The sequence below is a fragment of the Notothenia rossii genome (assembly GCF_949606895.1).
Source record: "Notothenia rossii genome assembly, chromosome: 2".
In the NCBI taxonomy this organism is placed as follows: domain Eukaryota; kingdom Metazoa; phylum Chordata; class Actinopteri; order Perciformes; family Nototheniidae; genus Notothenia; species Notothenia rossii.
Genome location: NC_136904.1, coordinates 11548354 through 11567034, shown reverse-complemented (window position 1 = coordinate 11567034; position 18681 = coordinate 11548354). Strand labels below are relative to the sequence as shown.

The 18681-nt window shown below is 40.5% G+C and overlaps 2 long non-coding RNA genes across 5 annotated transcripts; both read right to left on the bottom strand.

Annotated features, from left to right (window-relative positions):
- Positions 1-419: 419 nt before the first annotated feature.
- LOC307028664 lies at positions 420-17281 on the bottom strand. 4 transcript variants are annotated; one of them, XR_013805056.1, is made up of 5 exons: positions 14421-17281; positions 14230-14339; positions 2525-2624; positions 1881-2017; positions 420-727 (listed from the first exon to the last, which is right to left on the bottom strand). It is a non-coding gene; the product is annotated as an uncharacterized lncRNA (long non-coding RNA). The 4 variants fall into 4 exon arrangements; XR_013805057.1 differs by having other exon boundaries at positions 14429-17281; XR_013805058.1 differs by lacking the exons at positions 14230-14339; positions 14421-17281 and adding exons at positions 2812-2919; positions 3001-4173 and having other exon boundaries at positions 1074-2017.
- LOC307028665 lies at positions 11357-13957 on the bottom strand. The gene is made up of 3 exons (XR_013805060.1): positions 13942-13957; positions 12053-13434; positions 11357-11706 (listed from the first exon to the last, which is right to left on the bottom strand). It is a non-coding gene; the product is annotated as an uncharacterized lncRNA (long non-coding RNA).
- Positions 17282-18681: the final 1400 nt, after the last annotated feature.

Genomic DNA, 18681 nt, shown 5'->3' with positions numbered 1-18681 from the left:
TCAACCAGCCTGACCAGCTAAGTTGACCAGCTTGGCTGGTTTAGAGGGGTTTTGGACACTTTAGCTGGCCAGGATAGCTGGTTTAGCTGGTTTAGCTGGTGCACCAACTAAACCAGCTAAACCAGCCAAACCAGCTAAACCAGCCATCCAGGCCAGCTAAGAAAAACAGCATACTATGCTGGTCACCAGCATCCATCTATCACCAGTTTATGTTTAATAATAGTATTAAATATACCATGCTGGAAGCTTACCAGGACTCCAGGTGACCAGCATACATTGTTTAAATACTGGTGTGATTATTTAAACTAGAAAACATAAATATATTACAAAGATTCATTGTGTCATGTATTCTGGTATCTACCAAAATAAAGACATTGTATAGTGTTCATAACAGTATTTCAATTGAATAAATGGCAATAAATAGCTAGTTAATATAATAAAATACACAGTAACAATACAAATAACAACCAACCAGCAAATCAACGTACACATCAAAATAAATATTAGCTAAAACGGGTTCATTTGTTTTTAAATAAAAGCAATAAATATAATTCAATATTTAAATGGTAACAAAAACAGTAACACTATGTATGATAAGAAAAAGGCAACAAAGAAAGTGTTTTTTGTTTTTCCTTGTTCATTTCCATAATGTTTCCCGTTGTGTAGCGTCCAGCCTTTCCCAATCTGGCCTGCACTTCTGTCTGTTGAAGCCACTTCTTGAAGCAAACTGAAAAGAAATGTACAGATATAAGTACAGTGTAAAAAGAAAACTTGACATTTACGTTAACATTTGGGCTGCTGTGGTTGCCAGAACCGTTAAAGTATGGTAAAATACATTACAAATTGCAGTACAACAATTGCTTACGGTGAATTACAATGGCAAAAAAAAATAGAGCTAGTGTACACGGTGCAGCTGTATTATCTGGGAAATAGAAGAATCGGATCAGGGTTCGGTATTGGCAGACAATCAATATCAAATGAATCGGATCATTATTAGCATCAGCACTTGATCACCTTTGTCGACTTGCAGCCTAAATATAAAGATAACTCCACTCCTCTCCTACCACTCTTACCTCTAATGAGCCTTGGTAGAACTAGTGTCGGAGTCATAGGGTCCAGGACTGACTGAAGACATGTGGAACAGAGTCATAGGGTCCAGCACTGACTGAAGACATGTGGAACAGAGTCATAGGGTCCAGGACTGACTGAAGACGTGTGGAACAGAGTCATAGGGTCCAGAACTGACTGAAGACGTGTGGAACAGAGTCATAGGGTCCAGGACTGACTGAAGACATGTGGAACAGAGTCATAGGGTCCAGGACTGACTGAAGACGTGTGGAACAGAGTCATAGGGTCCAGGACTGACTGAAGACATGTGGAACAGAGTCATAGGGTCCAGGACTGACTGAAGACATGTGGAACAGAGTCATAGAGTCCAGAACTGACTGAAGACATGTGGAACAGAGTCATAGGGTCCAGGACTGACTGAAGAAATGTGGAACAGAGTCATAGGGTCCAGAACTGACTGAAGACATGTGGAACAGAGTCATAGGGTCCAGGACTGACTGAAGACATGTGGAACAGAGTCATTGGGTCCAGAACTGACTGAAGACATGTGGGACAGAGTCATAGGGTCCAGAGCTGACTGAAGACATGTGGAACAGTCATAGGGTCCAGAACTGACTGAAGACATGTGGGACAGAGTCATAGGGTCCAGAGCTGACTGAAGACATGTGGAACAGTCATAGGGTCCAGAACTGACTGAAAACATGTGGAACAGAGTCATAGGGTCCAGAACTGACTGAAGACATGTGGAACAGTCATAGGGTCCAGAACTGACTGAAGACATGTGGAACAGAGTCATTGGGTCCAGAACTTACTGAAGACATGTGGGACAAAGGACAGTCATGGTTCCATGTACAGGGAACTGGAACTTCGAACAGGTGTTTTCAACCTTTCTGCCTGAAGATTCACAAGTTCTTGATCAGGTGTTTGATGTGGGCTGGCATGATCCTTTCTGCAGCGATAAATAAAGAAAACATTGTTAATAATAGTAATGATGGTAACAACAATAATATTAGTATAACTATTTATATAGCACTTAAACAATTGCAAAGTGATTCTCACAACAAAAATAAAGAACAAAACAATACCAACAATAAAAAAACAAATGATTATAGGAATGTTAAGAGACAAAGAAATGATGAACATTCTGAGAGGCCGACTACAAAAGGTAGACTCAATGGCTCTTGATGACATCAATGAGCAGTCCCAATAGATGCTGTTATATAAAAAGAAATAGAATAGGTCCAGATTTCTTTTATTTTGTGTTGGATGATTTGTTTTATTGATTGCTTATGGATGTTAATATGTGTTTTACAATTATAACAAAAATATTATTGTAATTGGAATCAAAAAGATTGCAAATCATAGTTTTAATAAAATCACTAGCAATATAGGATTTATTCAACAGCAGTAAAGCATTAAGTTGCTAAATTAACGTACACTGAACTGTAAAACTTACCACTATTTAGGAAAGGATCAGAATCAGAAGGATTGACTAGTAGGACAGCGAAGAGGTGGAGAAGGTCTCTGTCATGTACAACCATTGGTAGATGTTACACCTGAAAGAAAGATAAGGAAATAAGACAACACAGGAGGACAAACATTGTCTTAAGTAAAAGACCAAATCATGTCAAGCTTTAACCTGAGCCTGTTTTTTCAGTCTTTACAATGCACTGTTGGAAATTACATTCCAAAGGCTAAATTCAAACTCAATACCATAAATAACTGGGTACCAAAGTGCTTTACCTGATAGAACACGTTCCACACCATCCGGCTTGGCCTTTTGCTGCATATCATCTCCTCCCTCTCTGTCTCTGGTGTTAGGTTCCAGTAGATCTCTATTATCCAATAAAACTGAAATTCCCCAAAAAATCATATTAAAAAAAGTTTAAAACAATAAATTGCTTTTGGCATTGAAATGGATTAGAATCTCACCTTTTTACCTGGATGTCAGGAAGGCCAGGAAGTCGTTCCCTTCATGTCCACAACCAGTCATAGGAGTTCAAATGTAAAGCCTGACTGATGACAAGAGCGGGAGACTTACATTTTACAATTATATTTTAAATTAATACCAGAGCAGTGTGTACATAGGCCCTGTACGACGTGCAAATAACAGATCAAATCCCAGATGGACTCACACACTTTGGTGATGTCCTCATCTGATGTTTCATTTTTTAGCAGCAAAGTAACATTACTCAAAGTATATGTCGGACCCAACTCATTTACAGTATGTTTTGCATCTCCTCAACAATGGTCTGTATCATTGAGTAGAAAAAAAATTGTCCCTACAATTTCAGGTAGATTAACACACATTTGTAAGAAAAGTTTACAATGAAGCATTCTCTTTGTATTAAGCTAGCTGCCACATAAAGTACAGCTTAACATGCTAACCTTTGGGGAGCTACAGTTAGCTAACTTCATGTTCAACACAAAACCTCTAATGGTATTACATTGACAATTTTAATCAAAACGTAAGTCTCTCAACTTGTAAGATAACGTTAAGTTAACTTATCCTTAAACAAACCCTTAAATAACTACATCACGTTTTTCAGGGGAAAAACAAACTGCAGAAAATGTGAGCTGCTAACGGTTGTTAGCTAAGACAGCTAGCTCTTGTTAAGGGAAGTAACATTAGCCTACTAGCAAACGTAAGGTTAAAGGGGAGCTATCATGCAAAATTCACTTTTGTACGTCTTTTATACATGACATTTAGCTGTCCTTTCAGGTCCCTCCCCTTTTGGGAGCGTAGGGCAAAATTAGGAGGGAATTCCGTCTCGTAGCTTTTGTGCACTGTTTTGAAATGCAGCTCCTAAATTACCCTTCTTCGATAAAGCCACACTCGCATTGCAGATGAGACAGATGGACTTTGAATTGGAATAGATAAAAAAAAAATCCTCCTCCCACTCGGAGTGAAAATTATATATTTGGGGCTTTTTTGCATCTGCCATAATTGCTGTCTTGTGTGTGTGCGGACTGTCACTCCTGTTGACACGGACAACGTCAGCGAAATAGTGCCCACTGCCCACCAGCCACGCCCCGACACATGGGGTGACGCCGGCCAATTGCAAAGCTTTGATGCGTTCAAGTGCATTATTCTGGCACAGGAAGATTATGTTACAGGACATTAACGATAAAACAGAATATTGTTGATCTATTTTTAGACACATCTCGCGATCGACTGGGAATCTCCCCGCGACCCTTCTTTTTAACGAGTTGTTGCTCTTGTTCTGAAATCTTCGCTCGCGCTGAACACTCACAACATGTCACTCCCACGTGGCCGGGTGGGCTTTTAGGGAGGGGCGAAAGCGCACCCAGCAAAATAATCGTATTTTGTCAATTATGCTGTTTTCATAATCTTCGCAAGCCATAATTGTAATCGCGATTAAAATACGATTAATTGCCCAGCCCTACTCCTCGGTTATCGCTCCTTATCGCTCCTTATCGCTCCTTATCGCTCCTCCATCCTCCATCCTCCATCCTCCATCCTCGGTCCTCCGGCGGAAATAAGCGCCATGGGACGCTACTCAAGATGGCGTAGACAAATCAACTTCCGGTGATACAGAGGAGCGAGGAGCGAGTAAATGAAAATAACCGACCTGAGACGCAGCCCGGGCCTCAATTATATGCCTGCAGCTAGTCCAAAACGCAGCTGCACCATAGGCGGATTTTGAGGGGGGGCAGGGGGGCCATTGCCCCCCCTAGTGGCTGAAATATGTTACAGCATTACTACGTCTAAAACTGTTCCAATACAAATATTTCGTATATCAATATTTTAATAGATGTAATAAAATGATTGTTACAATACAAATCTGAATAATATCATGTTTTGTTTGAAATCATTTCATTTTTGAGCAGTCGCATGTTGTGACATGTGTGTGTGACGTGTGAGGTTAAGGACACATTTCCCTCACTTTGTTTTGCATACAAGTGATTCAGCTATTGTATTACAAGAATTAGCAGTAATGGGTATTCGGCGATTACCTAACCCGAAAGACGGTTAAAAAGGACAGCTATCCAAATCTATACAAGATGCTCGTTGGCACTGACTCTGCCTATCGGATCTGCCACCTCTGAGAGAAGTTTTTCTGCAATGAGGAGAATTCGGAACAGGCTGCGGTCAACGATGGGAGGAACAAGATTTTCCTCAATTGCGGTTCTTCAAATTGAGGATGACATAACCACACAGCTGTCACCTGAGGGGATAGTGGAGTCGACATATATGCGGAACGTAAAAAAAGGCTTCTACTTCTGCACTAAGGTAGGACACTGGTTAATAATATTGTAGCGTGATCAACTAACCAAGGGATATAGTATCAAATAAGTATAAGATGTGCAAAGTTATGATACGTTTTACAGTTATGTAATGCACTGTTGTTGGGGGGAGAGACCGCCCCTTCCATATGAGCATGAGGCGTGCATGACGGGACGAGGTATGTTCGTATGTGGAAAAGTCATACAGTGCGGTGAATGCTGGCTTTATTGCTACTGTATCCGTAGCACCCCACGCAATAGTTGGGACTGTGTACTGATGTCAGTAAAAAAGGTTTGACCCCCAAGCGCAAATGTCAAACTCCGCCTATGAGCTGCACGTCTTCTGACTGGCCACAAAAAGCGTGACCACATCACCCCAATTCTGGCCTGACTACACTGGCTTCAGTTCCGAATTGATTTTAAAATCCTTTTATTTGTTTTCAAAGCCCTAAATGGGCTGGCTCCTGCCTATATAGCCAAACTCCTCCATCGCTACACCCCAGCCAGAGCTTTAAGGTCTGCTGACCAGCTGTTGCTGATAGTGCCCAAGACCAGGCTCAAAACCTGAGGTCACCGAGCCTTCGCAGCAGCTGGACTCAGGCTCTGGAATAGTCTGCCCCTCCACGTGAGGTCGGCCCGGACACTAGGGGTCTTTAAATCCTCACTAAAGACTCACTTCTTCTCCCTGGCCTTCTAGTCAGAGCGGAGCACGACACCTGACTATTCCCTGTGTTTTTGTTTTTTATATTTCTGTTGTAAATTATTGTCTTTTATTGAGATAGTAATGTGTTTTTATTACATGTACAGCACTTTGGCTCGACCAAAGTCTTGAACGAGCAAGACCAGCCTGACCAGCTTGTCCAGCCTGGTAAACCAACTAAACCAGCCTAACACCAGCTAAAACTAGCCAAGCAACCCAGGAAACTGGCTATGGACGTTTGTTCACTTTCTTCTAGCTCTTATTATTATTTATAACATCTGTTTTTTTGTTTCCTCCATAGAGCTGAGTATGAGCATTTCCCCTATTATCTATTACTCTGTCAAAGTAAGCCTGGTTTTTAACCTTCTTTAATGTTATATTGAACTGGTGTTTGAGCTGGCAACTATTATGTTGCATTTGTTTTTAAAAACTAATACTGTCCTCTAGTGCTTTTTTATTTTTATTTTCTGTCAATAGTTTTCTTGTGTGCAGATTGTGGGCAATATAATTGACTAAGTGTTTGTGTTACAGGCTCCTCTTCCTCTGGGGGAACCTTGTCTGCTTTCAGTGTAGGGACTGCTCCGTGTGACACTTTAAAAGGGTGAGTAAACTAACTGACTGTAATCATTTTGTAGTAGTTGTGGTTTGAGTAGTGCATGCTTTTGTTCTCTTTTTGTCCCTCACAGTTAGCAGGCATTGTGACCTAGTGGACCAGACCTGCCCATATGAGGGGAAACCCACCATGTAATAGTGTAAAGTATAGTTTACCCGTTGACTGCTGAACATTGACATTTTAACATGTATATTTGTGAAATAAAGCTGCATTCTATTTGGTAATTCATGCCTCTGTCATTGTCCTTGTGAAGGAAAGCCCCACAATTTGCAAAACAACTTTGGATTTAGATTGAGGGTCCACAGGGTCCTCCATCCCCTCAACAGGAGTTGGTGTTGTCAGCTATTTAAAGGGGACTCCAGCCACAGTTACCACATATGCATCAGAGAGGGTGTTTTCACTGTTGGCCTAATATATTATTGGTCAACTGAACTTGGCAACACTAAACACAACCACACCTTAAGCTAAGCAAAAACAGTCTACCTGCTCACCTGGAGATGGCCCACTATACTTTACGTTTTTTACAAGAGTATATGAAGATATTAAATCAAATGTTGGCACTGCTAAACATTGGCAGACAAAAAACAAATTATTTTCAAGTTTACAAGGCTTTTATTGTCATGTATGCATAGCTACAGTGTAGTTATGACAATGAACATCTTAGTTCACAGGCTCTTCCTACAGTGCAACACAATAAAACAGATAAGATAGTCAAGGTAAATAAAATAGAATATAATAGAAACGGTGTAGAAATGCAGTAATTGGAATATTGGAATATTGATATGAGTTGCAAACAGATGAATGTTATGGATGTTCTTTCAAAAGTTCAGGTATTTAACAGTCTTATTACTTAATCTTATTATCTCTTACTACCTCCAGAAGATGTTTGTCGGGAGGGATGATAGTCTGTTTTTAAAAGATACGCTTTATTGCAAATGAAGACCAAGCTGCCAATCACACTGAAGCTTTGTAAACATTTAATTGAGCCACCACATTACCACAAACAATTCCCAGGTTGTGCAAAATGAAGATGAACATTAGTCAAAAAAGAGCATAAGCTTGTGTTGATATATATATCACATAAAACATAATTGATTAATTTCAGGGGAGACTTATTGCTTTGTGTCTAATTCTCTTTTCATTCACAACTGATCGTCGCTCTGACTTGCTCCTCTGCTGCCCTCCAGTGGCCACAGTCACAACAGGTTCTTTTATATTACAGCATGTAGCTCCAAACCACAAATGTATTTCCTTCTGAAAGTGCACTTGCACTTTATTAAACCTCTAAACATGGCACATGAACCTGTCACCTCAACACAAATAAACTATATACAATTAAATAAGGAATATAGTACAATACGAATGCTCTAATAACAGTGAGCAGAGATGTATTTTGATGTGTGGGCATAATGGAAAGGGTAATAGTCAAATAACTGCCACAAGGCCTTTGTAGGACACTGAATAGGAACAGACCACAGCTCGGATTTAGGAGATCTTGCTGACCAAATATTGCTGAGTTGATTTAACAGAAAAGCATCTTTAAAATGAGATTATGTTTCTCAGAAGACAGATAAATTGTGCCTCATGTTTTAAAAACAAATCTAAAGTCTGCAAGCCAGACTGACTCTTTTCACTTTTTTAAGGTTAAACCAGCAAACCCTTGTACCCAGATGCTAAATTACCACGTAGCTACATTTTAAACATTAAGCACTTTTCTATAACTTAGAGGCTGCACTGTCTGCTGTTCAGAAAAAGTTAAGGAGACTGGCTTTGAAGGTGAAATGTGCTGTCAAAGGGTGTGAATAATGCATTGTTTCCTTGTCAAAAAAGTGAACCATTATGTTGCGTATATCACAAACACAAAAAGGACTTTCATACAGACAGTAAGTGTACATCTATGTCTTTATTGGGGCCAAAGGCATGTTAACAGAGTAACAGGTGAACAGTGACCTGGTTCAATAAGATGTATGTAATATCTCAGTTGCTAAACACAAGTTATGCCAGATGCACAAACTGATAAGAATAATAATGGAAATCATTCCATGTGTGATCCAAACCATAGTTGGTGTGGACAGTCTTCATTTCCATCATTGTTGGGCTCTCCTGAACTCTAAGAGACAAAGATAAGGAACCCTAAATTGCTCCTGATTGCATGGCGATCAGTGTGAGTGTGAATCTTGTTCTCCCTTAGCAGGTGCATGCACTATATGAATGTGTGTATCCTGTTGTTCAGCTAGACTTATGTCAAAGACATTTGAGGGGTCACGAGAGTGGAAAATTGCTTTATAAATGCTGCCAATTTACCATATACACTATTTCTATCTCCTTCCCTCCTTCCTTTCCATGATCTTTGAACTGAAGCTGATACTCTAGTTTTGGGTTATTTTGGGAGTTTAAACTTGTTATACTGTTGTCCAGGGTGTGGTCCGTTTGCATTAGTCAACAATGCACAGAAGGATTGTGGGCACTTTTGTTTCACCCGGTTATTTTCCAGTACCTCTTCAATCAAATAACACACAAAGGAAAAACCCAAGAAGTTTGACTTTTTTTTGAAAATGATGATCAATTTGAATACTTTAGATTGTTTTTGTTTCCCAACAAAAAACAATAATCATTCATTTTATATGAATTGCATTGAAATCTGAGACGCAGGTGATGATAAACATGTCTGTTACCATGCTGCCACTTTTCTAGTTTCACACCATGCCATGCCACTACGGTATATTGAATAGTGCTATATATATATTATACTCTGTAATCTTAACTATATCTGATAGATCAAGCCCTCCTTTCGTTAGTCTTCCTTTAAAACAACAGAGAGAATGAATGCCTTGTTTATCAGAAAATAGTACTGTTGAGTACATTTTAGGTTTGTACGTTTATGTCCATGTGAAAGATAAACATGATAAGTAGTGTCCCTGTCCATTAAACACCTGTTGTTCCCATAACCAGAAAAAGAGTGATGGTACTTTTCCCAATAAATCATGTCGCTAAGACTAGGCTCATCACTTTGAAGCATTCCTAAATCAAATCTGTGCAAAAGTTAATGTTTATTGAACAAAATAACACAAACAATAACCAAAGCAGGACTATACGGTCAACAGAAAAGAGCAAGTTCAGCCCGTTGGTCATCCACACACCAGGTGCCGTAAATACCTGACTACATCCATGTGATCATTGAATGATATACAACTGTGTGTGGTTCAAACAAATAAGTATAATACCAGGAATAATAAGCAACGGCTAAAATCTGTGGATCAAAATGTTATAATAATGCATCATCAATATTATTTACTAAATGTATTTATGATATTTAAAAAAAGGGGTAGAAATAATTCCTTTGATTAACCCCTGGAGCGACCAGTGTGAATATGAAACATTCATGAAAATAAAGGTTAGACGAAAGGACTTCTGTTCACACACATATACAAGTTTACATCTGTGTCTTTATTGTTATCATGTTAACAAAACAGGTGATCACGTAACATCTCAGCTGCTAAGGACAAGTTGTGCGAGATGCACAAACTGAGGGAAGAGTTGCTGAACAAGGCACATCATTCCACATCCCTCGAAAGTTGTTGACTACACAGTCTTCACCTCGTCCCCTGTTGTTTGGTTCTCCTCTATACCAAAAGAAATACTTGGCTACAGACCCATCAGACCACATCCATCTTCCTTCTTTGGCGATGTCATGGAGTCCGATCCATGTTGCTCCCTCAGCAGGGTCAGAGCTTTTGATCAGGAATTTGACAAAATCCTCTTCCTCTCTACTGTGGATAGACAGCAGGTTGCCTCCCTGGGACACACAGTAGAGCTCTGCATCAGCCCAGGTCCTCTCTGTGTTGAAGTACTTGTAGCAGCGGCCGTTGAAGGAGAACCAGAAGGAGGGACAGGTGTCTTGCTGTTGCTCCATTTGAGGGTCATCTGAAGAAGACACAGCACCCAGAGCCAGGCCCAACAGGAAGAGGAAAACCAGCATGATGATGATGTCACCGTCTCTGTCTGTTAAAGTTGCACTGAACCGTTGGAGAGGATGGAGATTGTGAAGCTTCAAGTGACAGGCTGCTTCTTATATTGTATATGTGTGGGAATGTGATGTCATTGTCACGTGACGTGATCACATGACCGGTGACCGGTAAAATGTAAGTTATAAAAGTTTTTCCGGCAGTTTCAGAAAACCTTTCTCTTGGCTGCACGCTCACCGTTATCTCCCTCAAGGTAGGACTCGCGGGTTTAAGGTGGTTTTATGGTCTTTTCAATGAACCTATGGAAGGGTCTCAGGACAGATTGGATTTCATTCGGGCGAGGGCAAGATACGCTTAGACCAAATTAGCTGGTCAACCAGCCTGACCAGCTAAGTTGACCAGCTTGGCTGGTTTAGAGGGGTTTTGGACACTTTAGCTGGCCAGGATAGCTGGTTTAGTTGGTTTAGCTGGTGCACCAGCTAAACCAGCTAAACCAGCCAAACCAGCTAAACCAGCCATCCAGGCCAGCTAAGAAAAACAGCATAGACCAGCATAGTATGCTGGTCACCAGCATCCATCTATCACCAGTTTATGTTTAATAATAGTATTAAATATACCATGCTGGAAGCTTACCAGGACTCCAGGTGACCAGCATACATTGTTTAAATACTGGTGTGATTATTTAAACTAGAAAACATAAATATATTACAAAGATTCATTGTGTCATGTATTCTGGTATCTACCAAAATAAAGACATTGTATAGTGTTCATAACAGTATTTTAATTGAATAAATAGCAATAAATAGCTCGTTAATATAATAAAATACAAAGTAACAATACAAATAACAACCAACCTGCAAATCAACGTACACATCAAAAATAAATATATTATCTAAAACGGGTTCATTTGATTTTAAATAAAAGCAATAAATATAATTCAATATTTAAATGGTAACAAAAACAGTAACACTATGTATGATAAGAAAAAGGCAACAAAGAAAGTGTTTTTTGTTTTTCCTTGTTCATTTCCATAATGTTTCCCGTTGTGTAGCGTCCAGCCTTTCCCAATCTGGCCTGCACTTCTGTCTGTTGAAGCCACTTCTTGAAGCAAACTGAAAAGAAATGTACAGATATAAGTACACTGTAAAAAGAAAACTTGACATTTACGTTAACATTTGGGCTGCTGTGGTTGCCAGAACCGTTAAAGTATGGTAAAATACATTACAAATTGCAGTACAACAATTGCTTATGGTGAATTACAATGGCAAAAAAAAATAGAGCTAGTGTACACGGTGCAGCTGTATTATCTGGGAAATAGAAGAATCGGATCAGGGTTCGGTATTGGCAGACAATCAATATCAAATTAATCGGATCATTATTAGCATCAGCACTTGATCACCTTTGTCGACTTGCAGCCTTAATACAAAGTTAACTCCACTCCTCTCCTACCACTCTTACCTCTAATGAGCCTTGGTAGAACTAGTGTGGGATTCATAGGGTCCAGGACTGACTGAAGACATGTGGAACCGAGTCATAGGGTCCAGAACTGACTGAAGACATGTGGAACAGAGTCATAGGGTCCAGGACTGACTGAAGGTATGTGGAACAGAGTCATAGGGTCCAGAACTGACTGAAGACATGTGGAACAGAGTCATAGGGTCCAGGACTGACTGAAGAAATGTGGAACAGAGTCATAGGGTCCAGAACTGACTGAAGACATGTGGAACAGAGTCATAGGGTCCAGAACTGACTGAAGACATGTGGAACAGAGTCATAGGTTCCAGAACTGACTGAAGACGTGTGGAACAGTCATAGAGTCCAGAACTGACTGAAGACATGTGGAACAGAGTCATAGGGTCCAGGACTGACTGAAGACATGTGGAACAGAGTCATAGGTTCCAGAACTGACTGAAGACATGTGGAACAGAGTCATAGGGTCCAGGACTGACTGAAGACATGTGGAACAGAGTCATAGGGTCCAGGACTGACTGAAGAAATGTGGAACAGAGTCATAGGGTCCAGAACTGACTGAAGACATGTGGAACAGAGTCATAGGGTCCAGGACTGACTGAAGAAATGTGGAACAGAGTCATAGGGTCCAGAACTGACTGAAGACATGTGGAACAGAGTCATAGGGTCCAGGACTGACTGAAGAAATGTGGAACAGAGTCATAGGGTCCAGAACTGACTGAAGACATGTGGAACAGAGTCATAGGGTCCAGGACTGACTGAAGACGTGTGGAACAGTCATAGAGTCCAGAACTGACTGAAGACATGTGGAACAGACAGAGTCATAGGGTCCAGAACTGACTGAAGACATTTGGAACAGAGTCATAGGGTCCAGAACTGACTGAAGACATGTGGAACAGAGTCATTGGGTCCAGAACTGACTGAAGACATGTGGAACAGTCATAGGGTCCAGAACTGACTGAAGACGTGTGGAACAGTCATAGGGTCCAGAACTGACTGAAGACATGTGGAACAGAGTCATAGGGTCCAGAACTGACTGAAGACATGTGGAACAGAGTCATTGGGTCCAAAACTGACTGAAGACATGTGGAACAGAGTCATTGGGTCCAGAACTGACTGAAGACATGTGGAACAGTCATAGGGTCCAGAACTGACTGAAGACGTGTGGAACAGTCATAGGGTCCAGAACTGACTGAAGACATGTGGGACAGAGTCATAGGGTCCAGAACTGACTGAAGACATGTGGGACAAAGGACAGTCATGGTTCCATGTACAGGGAACTGGAACTTCGAACAGGTGTTTTCAACCTTTCTGCCTGAAGATTCACAAGTTCTTGATCAGGTGTTTGATGTGGGCTGGCATGATCCTTTCTGCAGCGATAAACAAAGAAAACATTGTTAATAATAGTAATGATGGTAACAATAATAATATTAGTATAACTATTTATATAGCACTTAAACAATTGCAAAGTGATTCTCACAACAAAAATAAAGAACAAAACAATACCAACAATAAAAAAACAAATGATTATAGGAATGTTAAGAGACAAAGAAATGATGAACATTCTGAGAGGCCGACTACAAAAGGTAGACTCAATGGCTCTTGATGACATCAATGAGCAGTCCCAATAGATGCTGTTATATAAAAAGAAATAGAATAGGTCCAGATTTCTTTTATTTTGTGTTGTTTGATTTGTTTTATTGATTGCTGATGGATGTTAAGATGTGTTTTACAATTATAACAAAAATATTATTGTAATTGGAATCAAAAAGATTGCAAATCATAGTTTTAATAAAATCACTAGCAATATAGGATTTATTCAACAGCAGTAAAGCATTAAGTTGCTAAATTAACGTACACTGAACTGTAAAACTTACCACTATTTAGGAAAGGTTTCAGAATCAGAAGGATTGACTTGTAGGACAGCGAAGAGGTGGAGAAGGTCTCTGTCATGTACAACCATTGGTAGATGTTACACCTGAAAGAAAGATAAGGAAATAAGACAACACAGGAGGACAAACATTTTCTTAAGTAAAAGACCAAATCATGTCAAGCTTTAACCTGAGCCTGTTTTTTCAGTCTTTACAATGCACTGTTTGAAATTACATTCCAAAGGCTAAATTCAAACTCAATACCATAAATAACTGGGTACCAAAGTGCTTTACCTGATAGAACACGTTCCACACCATCCGGCTGGGCCTTTTGCTGCATATCATCTCCTCCCTCTCTCTCTCTCTGGTGTTAGGTTCCAGTACATCTCTATTATCCAATAAAACTGAAATTCCCCAAAAAATCATATTAAAAAAAGTTTAAAACAATAAATTGCTTTTGGCATTGAAATGGATTAGAATCTCACCTTTTTACCTGGATGTCAGGAAGGCCAAGAAGTCATTCCCTTCATGTCCACAACCAGTCATAGGAGTTCAAATGTAAAGCCTGACTGATGACAAGAGCGGGAGACTTACATTTTACAATTATATTTTAAATTAATACCAGAGCAGTGTGTACATAGGCCCTGTACGACGTGCAAATAACAGATCAAATCCCAGATGGACTCACACACTTTGGTGATGTCCTCATCTGATGTTTCATTTTTTAGCAGCAAAGTAACATTACTCAAAGTATATGTCGGACCCAACTCATTTACAGTATGTTTTGCATCTCCTCAACAATGGTCTGTAACATTGAGTAGAAAAAAAATTGTCCCTACAATTTCAGGTAGATTAACACACATTTGTAAGAAAAGTTTACAATGAAGCATTCTCTTTGTATTAAGCTAGCTGCCACATAAAGTATAGCTTAACATGCTAACCTTTGGGGAGCTACAGTTAGCTAACTTCATGTTCAACACAAAACCTCTAATGGCATTACATTGACAATTTTAATCAAAACGTAAGTCTCTCAACTTGTAAGATAACGTTAAGTTAACTTACCCTTAAACAAACCCTTAAATAACTACATCACGTTTTTCAGGGGAAAAACAAACTGCAGAAAATGTGAGCTGCTAACGGTTGTTAGCTAAGACAGCTAGCTCTTGTTAAGGGAAGTAACATTAGCCTACTAGTAAACGTAAGGTTAAAGGGGAGCTATCATGCAAAATTCACTTTTGTACGTCTTTTATACATGACATTTAGCTGTCCTTTCAGGTCCCTCCCCTTTTGGGAGCGTAGGGCAAAATTAGGAGGGAATTCCGTCTCATAGCTTTTGTGCACTGTTTTGAAATGCAGCTCCTAAATTACCCTTCTTCAATAAAGCCACACTTGCATTGCAGATGAGACAGATGGACTTTGAATTGGAATATATAAAAAAAAAATCATCCTCCCACTCGGAGTGAAAATTATATATTTTGGGCTTTTTTGCATCTGCCATAATTGCTGTCTTGTGTGTGTGCGGACTGTCACTCCTGTTGACACGGACAACGTCAGCGAAATAGTGCCCACTGCCCACCAGCCACGCCCCGACACATGGGGTGACGCCGGCCAATTGCAAAGCTTTGATGCGTTCAAGTGCATTATTCTGGCACAGGAAGATTATGTTACAGGACATTAACGATAAAACAGAATATTGTTGTTCTATTTTTAGACACATCTCGCGATCGACTGGGAATCTCCCCGCGACCTTTCTTTTTAACGAGTTGCTGCTCTTGTTCTGAAATCTTCGCTCGCGCTGAACACTCACAACATGTCACTCCCACGTGGCCGGGTGGGCTTTTAGGGAGGGGCGAAAGCGCACCCAGCAAAATAATCGTATTTTGTCAATTATGCTGTTTTCATAATCGTCGCAAGCCATAATCGTAATCGCGATTAAAATACGATTAATTGCCCAGCCCTATTCCTTGGTTATCGCTCCTTATCGCTCCTTATCGCTCCTCGATCCTCCATCCTCCATCCTCGGTCCTCCGGCGGAAATAAGCGCCATGGGACGCTACTCAATATGGCGTAGACAAATCAATTTCCGGTGATACAGAGGAGCGAGGAGCGAGTAAATGAAAATAACCGACCTGAGACGCAGCCCGGGCCTCAATTAAATGCCTGCAGCTAGTCCAAAACGCAGCTGCACCATAGGCGGATTTTGAGGGGGGGCAGGGGGGCCATTGCCCCCCCTAGTGGCTGAAATATGTTACAGCATTACTACGTCTAAAACTGTTCCAATACAAATATTTCGTATATCAATATTTTAATAGATGTAATAAAATGATTGTTACAATACAAATCTGAATAATATCATGTTTTGTTTTAAATCATTTCATTTTTGAGCAGTCGCATGTTGTGACGTGTGTGTGTGACGTGTGAGGTTAAGGACACATTTCCCTCACTTTTTTTGCATACAAGTGATTCAGCTATTGTATTACAAGAATTAGCAGTAATGGGTATTCGGCGATTACCTAACCCGAAAGACGGTTAAAAAGGACAGCTATCCAAATCTATACAAGATGCTCGTTGGGACTGACTCTGCCTATCGGATCTGCCACCTCTGAGAGAAGTTTTTCTGCAATGAGGAGAATTCGGAACTGGCTGCGGTCAACGATGGGAGCAACAAGATTTTCCTCAATTGCGGTTCTTCAAATTGAGGATGACATAACCACACAGCTGTCACCTGAGGGGATAGTGGAGTCGACATATATGCGGAACGTAAAAAAAGGCTTCTACTTCTGCACTAAGGTAGGACACTGGTTAATAATATTGTAGCGTGATCAACTAACCAAGGGATATAGTATCAAATAATTATAAGATGTGCAAAGTTATGATACGTTTTACAGTTATGTAATGCACTGTTGTTGGGGGGAGAGACCGCCCCTTCCATATGAGCATGAGGCGTGCATGACGGGACGAGGTATGTTCGTATGTGGAAAAGTCATACAGTGCGGTGAATGCTGGCTTTATTGCTACTGTATCCGTAGCGCCCCACGCAATAGTTGGGACTGTGTACTGATGTCAGTAAAAAAGGTTTGCCCCCCCAAGCGCAAATGTCAAACTCCGCCTATGAGCTGCACGTCTTCTTACTGGCTACAAAAAGCGTGACCACATCACCCCAATTCTGGCCTCACTACACTGGCTTCAGTTCCGAATTGATTTTAAAATCCTTTTATTTGTTTTCAAAGCCCTAAATGGGCTGGCTCCTGCCTATATAGCCAAACTCCTCCATCGCTACACCCCAGCCAGAGCTTTAAGGTCTGCTGACCAGCTGTTGCTGATAGTGCCCAAGACCAGGCTCAAAACCTGAGGTCACCGAGCCTTCGCAGCAGCTGGACTCAGGCTCTGGAATAGTCTGCCCCTCCACGTGAGGTCGGCCCGGACACTAGGGGTCTTTAAATCCTCACTAAAGACTCACTTCTTCTCCCTGGCCTTCTAGTCAGAGCGGAGCACGACACCTGACTATTCCCTGTGTTTTTGTTTTTTATATTTCTGTTGTAAATTATTGTCTTTTATTGAGATAGTATTGTGTTTTTATTACATGTACAGCACTTTGGCTCGACCAAAGTCTTGAACCAGCAAGACCAGCCTGACCAGCTTGTCCAGCCTGGTAAACCAACTAAACCAGCCTAACACCAGCTAAAACCAGCCAAGCAACCCGGGAAACTGGCTATGGACGTTTGTTCACTTTCTTCTAGCTCTTATTATTATTTATAACATCTGTTTTTGTGTTTCCTCCATAGAGCTGAGTATGAGCATTTCCCCTATTATCTATTACTCTGTCAAAGTAAGCCTGGTTTTTAACCTTCTTTAATGTTATATTGAACTGGTGTTTGAGCTGGCAACTATTATGTTGCGTTTGTTTTTAAAAAAGAATACTGTCCTCTAGTGCTTTTTTATTTTTATTTTCTGTCAATAGTTTTCTTGTGTGCAGATTGTGGGCAATATAATTGACTAAGTGTTTGTGTTAGAGGCTCCTCTTCCTCTGGGGGAACCTTGTCTGCTTTCAGTGTAGGGACTGCTCCGTGTGACACTTTAAAAGGGTGAGTAAACTAACTGACTGTAATCATTTTGTAGAAGTTGTGCTTTGAGTAGTGCATGCTTTTGTTCTCTTTTTGTCCCTCACATTTAGCAGGCATTGTGACCTCGTGGACCAGACCTGCCCATATGAGGGGAAACCCACCATGTAATAGTGTAAAGTATAGTTTACCCGTTGACTGCTGCTGTTTGTACATTTTAACATGTATATTTGTGAAATAAAGCTGCATTCTATTTGGTAATTCATGCCTCTGTCATTGTCCTTGTGAAGGGAAGCCCCACAATCTGCAAAACAACTTTGGATTTAGATTGAGGGTCCACAGGTTCCTCCATCCCCTCAACAGGAGTTGGTGTTGTCAGCTATTTAAAGGTGACCCCAGCCACAGTACCACATATGCATCAGAGAGGGTGTTTTCACTGTTGGCCTAATATATTATTGGTCAACTGAACTTGTCAACACTAAACACAACCACACCTTAACATAAGCAAAAACAGTCTACCTGCTCACCTGGAGATGGCCCACTATACTTTACGTTTTTTACAAGAGTATATGAAGATATTAAATCAAATGTTGGCACTGCTAAACATTGGCAGACAAAAAACAAATTATTTTCAAGTTTACAAGGCTTTTATTGTCATGTATGCATAGCTACAGTGTAGTTATGA